This window comes from Aquila chrysaetos, chromosome Z (assembly GCF_900496995.4).
Source record: "Aquila chrysaetos chrysaetos chromosome Z, bAquChr1.4, whole genome shotgun sequence".
In the NCBI taxonomy this organism is placed as follows: Eukaryota; Metazoa; Chordata; class Aves; order Accipitriformes; family Accipitridae; genus Aquila; species Aquila chrysaetos.
In genome coordinates this window covers 27,919,737-27,932,766 of record NC_044030.1, presented here as the reverse complement: position 1 = coordinate 27,932,766, position 13,030 = coordinate 27,919,737, and the positions used below count along the sequence as shown (strand labels likewise).

Here is a 13,030-nt window from a genome sequence, read left to right as displayed (position 1 = left end):
TCCACCAGTATCCCCAAGTTCTTTTCCATAGGGCTGCTCTCAATCCCTTCATCCCCCAGCCTGTATTGATATTGGGGATTGCCCTCACCCAGGTGCAGGACCTTGCACTTGGCGTTGTTGAACTTCACAGGGTTCATGTGGGCCCACTCCTCGAGCCTGTCAAGGTCCCTCTGAATGGCATCCCATCCCTCCAGCATGTCAACTGCACTACTCAGCTTAGTGTTAGCTGCAAACTTGCCAAGGGTGCCTTCAATCCCACTGTCTATGTTGTTGATGAAGATCGTAAACAGTATTGGTCCCAGTATGGAACCCTGGGGGACACCACTCACTACTGGTTTCCACTTGGACATCGAGTCATTGACTGTAACTCTGTGGATGCAGCCATCCAGCCAATTCGTTATCCATCTAACAGTCCATCCATCAAATTTCTCCAGTTTAGAGGTAAGAATGTTGAGGAGGAACATATCAAAGGCCTTAGAGAAGTCCAGGTAGATGTATCAGTAGCTCTTCCCTTGTCCACTGATGCAGTCACTCTGTCATAGAAGGCCACGGGATTAGTCTGGCATGATTTGCCCTTGGTGAAGCCATGTTGACTGTCTCTAATCATCTCCCTGTCTTCCATATGCTTCAACATAACTTCCAGGAGGATCTGTTCCATGATCTTACTGGGCACTGAGGTAAGTTTGACTGGTTGATAGTTTCCAGGGTCCTCCTTTTTACCCTTTTTAAAAATGGGTGTGTGCTTTGGGTTTGTGTGGCAGGGGTTTGGTAGTGGGGAGGGGCCGCAGGGGTGGCTCCTGTGAGAAGCTGCTAGAAACTTCCCTGGCTCCAAGTCAGACCGGCCTCTGGCCAAGACTGACCAAATCAGTGATGGTGGTAGCGCCTCTGGGAGAACAGATTTAAGAGGGGAAACCTGCAGCAGGGGAGGGGTTTGGAATGTGGGAGAACCCCCTCTGCAGACAGCAAGGTCAGTGAAGAAGGAGGGGAAGGAGGTGCGCCAGAGGAGGTGATGCCCCTGCAGCCCATGGTGAGACGGCAGGCTGTCCCCCTGCAGCCCATGGATGACCCCATGCTGGAGCAGGTGGATGACTCCATGGGAAAGCCCATGCTGGAGCAGTCTGTGCCTGTAAGACTGCAGCCTGCAGAAAGGACCCATGCTGCAGCAGTTCATGAAGGACTGCAGCCCGTGGGAAGGAATCACATTGGCAAAGTTCATGGAGGACTGTCTCCTGTGGGAGCGACCCCACACTGGAGCAGGGGACAAGTGAAGAGTCCTCCCCCTGACGAGGAAGGAGCAGCAGAGACAATGTGTGATGAACTGACCGCAATCCCCATTCCCCATCTTCCTGTGCCGCTGTGGGGAGGAGGTAGAGAAAATCGGGAGTGAAGTTGAGCCAGGAAGGAGGGAGGAGTAGGGGAAGGTGTTTTAAGATTTGGTTTTATTTCTCATTATCCTGTTTGATTTGAATGGTAACAAAGTCAATAGATTTGAGGGTTTTTTTCCCAAGTTGAGTCTGGCTTTTGCCTGTGACCATAACTGGTGAGTGATCCCTCCCTGTCCTTGTCTCGACCCACGAGCCTTTCATTATATTTTCTCCTTCCCATCCCAACAGGAGGGGGAGGAGTGTGTGAGCAATGGTGCTTTGTTGCTGGCTGGGCTTAAGCCACGACAGTGTGATACTCCCTTTTGTCCAGTCACTGGGGTCTTCACCTGGCTGCCATGACTTTTCAAATATGATGGACAGTGGCTTAGCAACTATGTCTGCCAATTTCCTCAGGACCCTGGGATGCATCTCATTGAGTCCCATAGACTTGCATATGTACAGGTTCCTCAGGTAGTCTCAAATCTGATCTTCTCTTAAGATGGGAGGGACTTTGTCTACCCAGTCCCTGCCTTAAGGTTCAGGGACTTGAGAGATGTAGGAAGAATTAAGTACCCCGGCCTTCTTCCTGTCAGTTGTCACTTGTTCTCCTGTGTCATTTTGGGGGGGTGGTATATTTTCTTTAATCTTCCTTTCTGACCAACGTACCTGTAGAATCCCTTCTTATGGTCCTTCACATTCCTTGCCAAATAGCTTTCATGACGCCACCCCTACAACATCCCTGCAGTGCCCCTATATTCTTCCCAGGATACGTGTCCCTGGTTCCATTGCCTATGCATTTCTCTCTTACACTTTACTTTGACCAGGAAGTCCTCACTCAGCCATGCTGGTCTCCTGCCTTCCTTGCCTGATTTCTCACACATGGGAATTAGAAGGTCTTGTGCTCTAAGAAAAACATCAGCTGCCAGCTCTGTTCTGCTCCTGTATCCCTGAGGGCAATTTCCCAGGGATAATTCCTTGAACAATTGAAAGTTTCCTCTTCTAAAATTTAGGGTCTTATTGACTGATAGTTCAGTAAAGGTACAATACTATGGTGAGTTTGGCAGATTATTTAATTAGTTCTATATCCACAATTGGATATCTTTATTTTTAGTCTTAGAGTAATTAAGAGTTTACTAGATTCTGTGGAACAGGGTAGAAATGGGGAAAAAATGCCTTATCTTCTTTACACTGCTGTTGCAAAGCTCAGTTAGTTAGTTTTTAAATACTCAATAATAAACCTAAAGTACTAAGTAAATATTAAACAGAACCATTTCATTTCTTTCACTGTCTCTCTTGCCAGTGTCGTAACTTCATTCTTTTTCATTAATTTTGAACAGATGAGTAATTTTACTGAATGAAGCAAAGCAAGAGCTGGCATCCATCCCGCATCCCACCACTGTTGTGGCACACACACTCTTGGTCACGTTATATATTTGTGGCTGAATAATCTCTCCCAATGTTAATTCTGAGGCTACATCCTTGTCCAGAATATTAAGTTTTATGATGTTGCATTGGCTGTGTATAATAATTAGCTTGTAAGGAACTGACCATGAGTTAGTCCATGACAAATCCAGCTACCTGGATTTTCAAAACATGTGGATGCATGACTCAGCCCGTTAAAAAGTGCTTTAAGCCTGGCACAACACTGGCAAATTTACCGCTAGATAAATCATGGCTAAATGTTGCCACTTTTTCAATTGCATATTTTTCAGTGTTCGTTTCGCACACTTTGAAACATAAATCTGCTTATTTATACACAGCTGCCACAGCATGATTTGCTCTGGCTTCAAGAATTGCCTCTCTGTTCATGTGTTCCTGGACGCAGTTACCTTTAAGAACCAATGTTAGCATAGAATAAATGGCCTTTAAAAGTTAGTTAAACACTTGTTGTTTGTTCAGTAGATTTTGCTGGCAGATTTTGTCTTGTTCTAGGCAAACAATCATTTATATGTATAGTCAATTAGGGATGTATATGCAAAGGACAATCTGGCATCACTCCTCCCTTTATCTTCTCTCATCTCCTCTGTCTATAGCTATTCTTTCAAGGTTTTGTAACCAAAAAAACCCAACCCACCTGATCTCCCTTCTTTTCAGTGTGCCTGTGGTTACTTTTCTGAAATCTGGGATTATTTTGTAGTTTTATCTTGAAATTGAGTAATGGAAATACTACTTAAACACTTATCATGTAGCAGCAGCACAACCCTCCAACAGGCAGAAAGGACTACTGCTAGACTTTCTCAAAACATTTTAAAGTTTACTGTTACTTCTCTTTCTGTAAACAAGTATTCTTGCACTAGGAAAAATTAACCTTTTAGAGTGAAGTATCTCACTAGAGACCATATCTGCAGCTTAGTCATCAGGTCTCTCAGTAAATACAGCAGAATTTAGTGGTGAGCTGGGATCTACCATCAATCATTGCTTAATGCAATTAAGTACAAACAATGAATGTCAAACCACTGTTTTCCTACACCAAATTCTTAGAAGACAATTTAAAGATGGAGTTGAAGGTCTAGTTCAAATGTAATTAACATTTTTTCAAGTCTCCTTTCGTTATTACCATAGGTATCTGACATTTTTTTTCTCAAAACAAAGAAAAAAATGTTAAGTACATGAAAAAACCCAACCTTTCAGTGTAGAGATCCCAGAGGCAAAGGGGCAAGAGTGAAGTTATTTAAATGACACACGAAAAGCCTCAGGAGAAATGTACATAATTTTCCAAGGACCGTTATTTGAGTTGGCACATTCAGATTAATGACAACTGACTGAATTACCTGCACCAGGGCACCAGTAATCACTTGCACAAATATTCAGCCATGTTGGATTTCTCTTATGCTTTAAGATCCAAAGGCTAGTGTATGTGTAGGGTAGCAACACTCACATAGATGAGATAGCTACAACAATAAATATTTTCTGTCCTGAAACCATGTCTTATTAGAAACCATACTCAATGGTATGTAAAATATGGCACCACCCTAGTTAATACAGGGTTATGAATAATTTGTCTTCAAAACATTGATATGATTTATTGTTTTATTCTTTAAGTATTGGCCTAGCAGAGCTAGAGATGAACATCTTTTGTTCATGGGAAGGGCATTATATAAGCAGCAGTGCCTCCAAAAGCTTACCTCATCTGCAGTCTGCAGAGACCACTTATTGCACACAGGAGTTACAGTTTTGCGAAGTGTGCTAGCTGAGGTAACTGGATTTGTGGCATATTTCCGTTTGCCTGGATAAAATTAAGCCTTCAATGTAAAGGTAGTTCTTTGTAGTATTTTTGCATTATATTGAGGTATAAAAAGTGCATTAACTATAGCTGTGTTATGTATCTATATAATACATATCCAGCTCACTGGGACTCATTTTTAAATTGGAATTTATCTTGGTGAGTGTTTGAAAAAAAATCTTGGAAATAATGATGAGTAAGATTGCAGCCTGAAGGAGATCATGGGCTGATTTCTATCCTCAAAAGACCTCTTCAAAGACTTTCATCCTTTATGCTGCCAGCATGCTACTCCATTTGCAAAGTAAAATCTCCACGCAGATCTCCAGTGTCTGCTGCAGTCTGTGCTTTTATACATGCTAAAGAATAAAGGGAAGGGTGGCATTTTGTTTTGCCTAAAAAAGAGGAAAAAAGGAAGTAAGTATCTCTGGCAAAAATAGAGTAAATGTTACTCAAAGCAAAGAGGTCAAAGCCTGGAATCAATCAATCTATCTAAAATACTTCATCAAGATATATACTACAGACTTTTATGATTTAATATTTATTACAGCTGTTTGCCAGTAACAATATTATTGTGTTATTGAAGTATAAGCAAGAGGACTGCATGACTGAAAAGCTTTTTGGACACATTCAAACAATACTTCCTCATGTATCTATAAACGGCAGGTGGAGATTGCCTGCATTGCTCAGACATGGATAATGAAAAACTTCAAGATATGTTTGCCACAATGCAAGAGCTCAGGACGTTAAATAAGGTCCAAATAAATCTTTTGATATAACTCTTATGTCAAAGGTCTAAATTTAGTTGCTTTAGCATGTACCTCATTTCCAAATGGTTAAAGTCCTTGCTGAATTAGGACCTAATGCAGAAGTCTGTAGATTTAAAGAAATGATTTGCAAGCTTAAGAAAACCCCACACTGTTTTATTTCCCACAAAAAAACATTATATTAAGTGATCTTTTATGAAAAAAGAACATTCAGAATACTTCGGTTTTAATCAGGAAGTCATTAAAGTAAAAGTAGATACCTAATCACGCAAGATGAGAAATACTTTTTCAACTCAGTGAAGCCAGTCTTACAGGAAGCTTAGTACCTTACAGAATCTAGCATGTGGTTATTTTTCTGCAATTTACCCTAGGAGGTTACAGCATAAGTCACAAAATGAAGTTTAAAAGTTATTTTAGTTTTCTATGCTAGGAAATCTCATACTCTAAGAAAAGGACACTGTAAGTCTAGTCTTGGATTTCAGAAGAGGAGGAGGCAAAATTAAACACCACATTTTAATGTATTCATTTTTATTGCCTTTATGAAGCAATACGAAATCACTTGGCAGAGAGGTCACAAACATATGAAATTTGTTTCACACATACATATGAAATTAAAGTTAAAAAGCATTCAAACAACACTCAAAGTAATGAAAGCAATGTGATCAAATGGGTGTAAAAACAGTAGATCTATTTAGAGAGCCATTAAACATGAAGTTTAAGGTAGATTGCCTTACGTTTACCATAATGAAAAATAAAAGAGTTGGCAGATTCTACTCAAATTAATGACTTCAATACAAAGGTATTCACAACATTTTAATTTAGTATCTTTTCTCTAATTTTAAAGAAAAAACTTTTAAAAATCAGGAACCAAACATTAAAGAATATCCTCTTAGTAGGCCGCAGGTTCGTTCTACTTCCCACTAATTTTTCAGAGTTGATAATAAAATTCTTCAATGCTTTTCTCTTTTTTTCAAATACTTTGATTCCTTTTTATTAATACCTGTAAGCCAGATGTTCTGCACTTACAAAAAGGACTGGCTTTGTAGGGCCCTAATATTCTTATAAAATAGGACCTTCTAATTCAGGGAACATTCACATGCTAATAAGGACTATTTTCAGCTCCTTCTCCAAATTCTAGTCCATTGGACAATTCTTGTCCAATCTCCTTTACAGAGATTGCTTTGAGAATATAAATTAATCTACACCAATTAAAGAATTTGCATAAGAGCAGCTAGCATGGGAAACATTGCTAGAAAAGGATGTAGTCCCCTGTGAGTGAGAGACTCTGAAGCTGCAGCTTTCTGTATGCCACACCATCCCAGCCAGAACGAAAGGTGGAGGCAGGCCTTTGGGCTTCTCCTGCCTAGGCAATAGATGCGTATATCAGCTTGCCATTTCACGAAGCACCACTGAATCACTTTGGTCATGGTAAAGTCTGAAAACCTTAGACCAGGCCTTTGCAATTACAGTGTTCAGTTTCATAAGCCAGATCAATAATGTAAGGGAAGTCTGGCACAAACTTACATGAGCGCTTGGTACAACGAAGAGCTCTACAAAGAAATGCTGGCATGACTCTGCAAATCATCTGGAGCCAGCAAGTCATCATTCCTGTTCGAAGAGCTTAATATTTCCTGTCATCAAAGAACGAAAACATCTTTGGGACACATTAATCACTAATTGCTTGCTGTGTCCTATACCCCCACAAAGGCGAGTTTTCACCTTCTGAAGAAAAAGGACCAAGCATTTAAAACCAAACAAAAAATCCACTGATGTGCTTTAATTTGGGAAATGTGAATAGGCTTTCAAATAATTAATTCATTAAGTCTGTGTATCTTGCATTTTGTACGAATAAGGAAAATCCTTCATCACAGTAAAACATGTAGCCTTTGTGGAACTACTGAAACATCCATCCCAGGCCCAATTACCCAAATTTGTTTTCATAAAGAAGTCGGTAGAAATGCTTACAAAACAAGGTATTACTTTAACATGAAGGTGGCAGAATCACGTCTTACCATATGTATCTTTATATTTTAAAGCAGCGTTAAGACAGTGCCACTTCACAAATGAATGCTTCATTACAATGCCCCTGAAATATAGTACAGATTTGGGTCCTAATTCTTTCAGTTGACCGACGCAGATGGATCTCTCAAAGGTCTCCTGCATAAACCTGTTCAGCCAGAGGTGCTGAGCAACGTTCACATGCAGTGGGTATGTGCTGTTAAGATACAGCTCAGTGCAAGACATGCCCAAGCTTCAGCTTGCTATTCTATGTTATGAATTCCACTGAAATCATCTTACTCAAGTACACTGGAGTACAACAAGCCTCCAACAACAATCGGCATCTCTGGCTTACATTCTTTGTTACCAGTAACTGACTGTGGTATTCTCTGCACCCACTCCTCGGAGGTTCCCTTTCCTCGGAGGTTCCCTTTCTCTGGCTCCCCATCATCTTGAGTCAGTAACTCCCGGGCGAAAGCCGGGAGCTGTCGCAGCTCCACCACCGAAACTGCCCTCGGCTCTCGACTGGGCAAACCGTCTCATCCGAGCAAAAGCCTGCGTGCGTCCTCCTTTGAGCCGCAGGCGCCCGCCGGGCTCTGTTGCCGTTCACCAAGCCAAAGACTGGACAAAGCCCCGCGTCCCGGGGCCTCGCGGATCGGCTTTAAGCACCCCCCGCCCCCGTCTGAGAGAGAGGGTTTTACAGAGCGCTGCCCTCGCTTCGCTTGCCGCAGCTTGCGACCCCGCGACCGCAGCCTCTTCGCCCCCGGCACAAAGGGACTTCGCCCCCCGGGGACTGACAACACGTGGACCCACCGGCTCCTGCTCGCAAGGGGAGGCGAGAGCGACCGCAGCCGGCCCTGAACGCAGCGGGGCGTCGCGGCCCACAGCGGGGGGATCCCCTCTCACCCCACCGACCCACCCGCGGGGCAAGCGCTGGCTTCCCGGGCGGAGCCGCGGCTCTGTCCTCAGCGTCCGAGGCAGGACCGGCGGCCAGGCGGGCTCGGCGCCGCTGGGAGGGCAGCAGGCCGACGAGCCCGCCCGCCCCGCGAGGGGACGGGGCCGCTTGTTCCCTCCCCCGGGGCTCGCGCCCCGCCAGGCTGACCCCGAGCCGCTTCTCCGAGTCCCCCCGCCGCGCCGCTGGACCGGGGTCGCCGCGCCCCGTCCCGTCCCGTCCCGTCCCGTCTCGAGCCGAGCCGAGCCGAGCCGAGCCGAGCCGAGCCGCCGCGGGGACGGGGAGCGCCCCCCCGCGCCCTCCCCCGGAGAAATGCGCAGGCAGACGTGAGAGGCGCCTCGTCCCCCACGCCGGGCGGGGCGGGGTCGGACTGGGCCGCGGCCGGGGGGCGGGGCGTCGGGGGGCGGTCGGTCCCGCGGGGGGGCGGGGCCGGCGCGGCGGCAGGAAGGGGGGTCGCGGCGACAGCGCGCGGCAGCCCCCGGTGTCGCCGGCGCTGCCAGCAGCGCTGAGGCAGCTCGGCCGGGAGTTGGCGGCGCGGCGCGGCTTCCTCCCGTGAGTTTCACGTGCTTCGCGTTAGCCCGGGCGCGGGGGCTGCGGGGAGGAGGAGGAGGAAGAAGAAGAAGAAGAAGGAGTTGGAGTTGCGGTGATCTGCCCCAGCCCTGCGGCGGGGGCCGCTGCCTGTGCCTTCTCCGGGTGGAGGGGCCCAGCGCCCCGGTCGGCGGCTGGTCGCTCGCCCCCCTCCCCTCCCCCCCTCCGGCCGCGCTGCCCCTTCCCAGGCACACGTGCCGCGGCGCCGCTCTCCGCCGGGCGGGCCGCGCTGCCCGAGGCGCGGCGCCTTCCCGCGGGTGCCTGAGGGAGGGCTGCCGGGCGCGGCGCGGGGGAAACTGCCCGGGGGCCGCGGCTGTCCTGCCGCCGGGACTGCTGCGGCTGTGGGGCTGCGGCCGCGCGGGTGGCAGAGATCTGCCGGCGCCTGACGGGGTGGGCGCGTCGAGGTCTCTCGCGGAGCCTCCTCCTCCGCTTGCCGGGGCTTTGTGTCCCGTGTAAGGGAGGCGGGAGGGACGAGCTTCCCCGGGGCGCCAGGGGGGCGGCCGGGGCACGGCGCGCTGCCCTCCCGCCAAAGTTTCCTGCGGCGTTCGGCGCCGTCAGCCCTTGCACCGCCGGCGCGGCGCGGGGAACGCGCGGCCAGCTCCGGGCCGGCCGGGGGGCGGCGGGGCGGCCGTCCCGGCGGCCGATTCCTCCCGCTTGTCATGGGGTCCGGCTTAAAGGGACAGCGGCGGCTCGGGGGCGGTGCGCCTGGGCGGAATCTCGGCCGCCTGCTGCGGTGATGGGGAAAGATGGCTGAACGCGGGAGAGGCAGAGCCCCTTCGGACTTTGACGCTGTTCTGCTGTGGCTGTCATTTTTTCACCTCTTGATGTCCAGCCATGGAAAGCAGTCAAGTGTTGACATTTGGTTAGTCTTGACTTCCAGCTGTTTTGAGCTGTGCTGGTATGGTTTCCATTAGTCCCTGGGAGTGGCTTTTTTTCTTTCTTTCTTCTTTTTTTTTTTTTTAAAGGTTCCACTGCTCATTCTGTTAATTCTTTTAAAAATTCCTGCATTAGATCTTATGCATTAGTTTTGAAAGATACATGTTTTCTGTGTCAGTCTCTCACAGTTTTGAGTCGCACATGTTTCTGAACATACCAAATAACTATTCACTTGCCAGTGTGTGGCCGTGCTGTGAGAATTGGTGTATGAACGGTGGGTCCCAAGTCCTTCTGGAATGGTAAAACCACTGTCAGTTTTCAGACGGTCTTGTGGACCGCCAACATGGAGGTGCGGCATTGACAAGTTGGTATGTTTTACCGTAGACTGTTTTCAGATTGCCTACTGTAGGCTTGCAGATAAGAGTTCTTACAGGCTCCAGTGAAAAAGAGAAATCACTGGCATTAATTGGAATTTTTAAGCTACTTATTAAAGACTAAGTGTTTGTTTGGCATGGAAATGGAAGTCTTCTTGTAAGAAGACAGGCATTTTAATATCTCAAGTCTCTTCATGACGTGTCACTTGATATGAAAAAGGCCTTTTGTTTCCTTTTTGATTTGGGGTACTCCTTCTGTGTCTTTACAGGTGTTCCAGCATTAAAAGCATCAGTAATAAATCTAGCTTTCAGAAAATTACAATTCAGTCCCAAAATCTTAACCGAACTTAATTTTTTTAGGTGATTTGTATGTTAGACTCTTATTTATATTTCTCTTTTGTACTGTAGATCTGAAATCGGGAGATAGTTTTTAAAAATAACTTTACTGGAAGATTGATGCATGTTTGCCAACTAGTGCTTGCAGAAAAAATGGAAAGCAGGCTGAATTCAATCCTCACGTACTCAGCTAGTTTCTTTGATGTGGTGATCCGATCACTGGTGCAGGTGAAGATGGGACATCTAGGAGTTAAGAGCTACAAGTAGCCAAAAGCAGGTGCAGAACACACAGCCTTCCTTTGACAAATGGAAGCAGAGGTCTGCACAAGCATGTGTGCAAGCAGGCTCAAAATAATCTCAGTGATCTGATCCAAAACACAAACCCACCATTTCATTGCTCTGTCTGCTTTCTTGTCAAGTGAGATAACTTCCAGGCTGCTAAGTGTCAAATAAAACAAGATATGATTGAATCTGCTCTTCTGGAAGTTATTTCCTGGCGTGTGGCTGATAACACAAAACATTCAGTTTGAGAGGAGTTTTCTTCTTGATTCCTTACATAAGAATCCTAAGGAACTGTGGTGTAAAATGCATACATCTTGAAGGCAAACTTATTCTCAGCATATTGCTTCCATTTTACATGTAGTCATGGCTCAAAGGGAGCTGAGAGGTTGGGATTCGTTCTGCAGTCCTCATTTCACAGATTGACAGAAGTATCCACGTTGCATACTCAAGAACAATGGCATGCACAATGAAATGAAGACTATATTTAAAAGTCATTTTATAACTTGCCAGTTTTCTATTTAACACTTCATTGGATCTGACCATTACTGGTGATATTTGAGATGAACAAATCTTCTGGGGTACTTAGACATAAAACAGTTCTATCCAAAATTACAGCTATTAGTACAAACAAAGATTTGAAGAGTATCACAAATAAAGCCAAGCAAACTAGAAAAATTATTTCTGGTTTACACTGGAAAAAAATGTATAAGAATTAGGATTAAACACTTTATGGAGTAGGTTATACCATATCTGCCATATTCCATATGGTAGGTTATATCATATTAATCATCTTGGATCTCGAGAATGATATCTGGTGCTGGCTGCTTTGAGCAAATTGTTGCTGGAATGGTTTACCAGTCTGGCCTAGAATGACAGCTTATATAGTGAAAGTATTCCGAATAACTTTTAAGAAACCCCCTCTACTTGGGGCATTGTGTTTTCAGTCTAATGTTAAAGCAACAGAAAGAAACGTTGGACATCCTCTAACTAGTGAGCCTCATTGAAATTCTGGTTTCTGATGCTGCAGAACTTGGATCAATCAGATAAATACAGGGTGTTTTCCCAAGGCAGAGCTAAGTATTTTCTGACTACATAGAACTGTAGTTTAGAAGATGGAACCATTGAGACATTTAATATTTGTAGGATAATGCATGGTAGCTTTCCTATTCCCCCTTTTTTCCCCCTTCCCTTTCTTCCCCCTGCCCTGCCCCCTCTTTTCTTTTCTTTTGTAAGGCCACAAGAATATATAAAATTGAAATGCTTTGGGCTGCTGAAAGACAGTGAGGATTTGCAACATACTCCTTAATGAATAACCCCCTTAATTTTTCTGTGGTAAGTGGAGGACTCTTTTCTAATTTTCTAATGTCCCGTCAGTCTTACCTGTACTCAGATTCAGTTTCTTCCAATTGGCCAAGGTAAGGAGGAGGGGGTGTTATTTATACACTGCCCAGGGCTGTTGAATCAAACTAAAAGTATTTTTGAAATAATGATTCAACATGTTCCTACAGAAAGATCTAAAAATTTCACTTGAAAAATATTTTGATTAAGTATCTCTTAATTTTTATGTGTTATTTCATAATTTGTGTTAAAACATATATTTCAGTGCAATTTTGTAAATTTGCTATTAGAAGTATGTGGGAATGAAAGTGTGGAGAGCTTTGTATGTTAAGATTATGATAAAATTCTGGAAGCATAAGGTGGAATCAAGAAGGTTATGAGATACAAGTCGTGACCATGTGAGGAAAGAACAATGCTGACAAAGAAAAGTAGTGTAGGTATAAACGGTAAGCAAAATGCATGGTTAGTGCTGGCTTTTGAAACTTGCTGTTATTCAGGTATACACCTAAAATTTTTTATTTTATTATCATTTTTGAGAAGTGCAAGTTGCATAGAGACTCTCTTTTCCCTCTCTATGAGAGAATGTGAATGAAGTGTAAAAGTAGCCTCTTAAAAGATATATGCAGATTATATGTGAAGAGATGCTGAAAGAAAGCAAGCTTTTCCAATTTAGTTAATAGAAACAAGCTGCCTGACCTCCATCTGAGGAAGATGCTTAACAGTCATTAGTTGGAAGAGCTCTGTCATAACAGCACTCCATGCACTGTGAGCACTTACTATACTTTTTACAGTAAGGGGTTTTCTCATCCTCCCTCCACCCATCAACGTATTATGTTAATTGTTAATCAAAATACTCAATTAGAGGAATCCACCATTTTATGCAAAGAAAAAAAGTGTGTTTTGCTGAAACCGAAAGACGGTAAATGTTAACCTAG

The 13,030-nt window shown here is 44.9% G+C and overlaps 1 long non-coding RNA gene across 1 annotated transcript in view; it reads right to left on the bottom strand.

Annotated features, from left to right (window-relative positions):
- Positions 1-8,737: 8,737 nt before the first annotated feature.
- The window catches only part of LOC115336614, an 80,664-nt gene continuing 76,371 nt past the window's right edge, over positions 8,738-13,030 (bottom strand). Inside the window, exon 4 of the long non-coding RNA XR_003921846.2 lies at positions 8,738-8,844. This is a non-coding gene — a long non-coding RNA (uncharacterized LOC115336614). The remainder of the gene's footprint in view (positions 8,845-13,030) is intronic.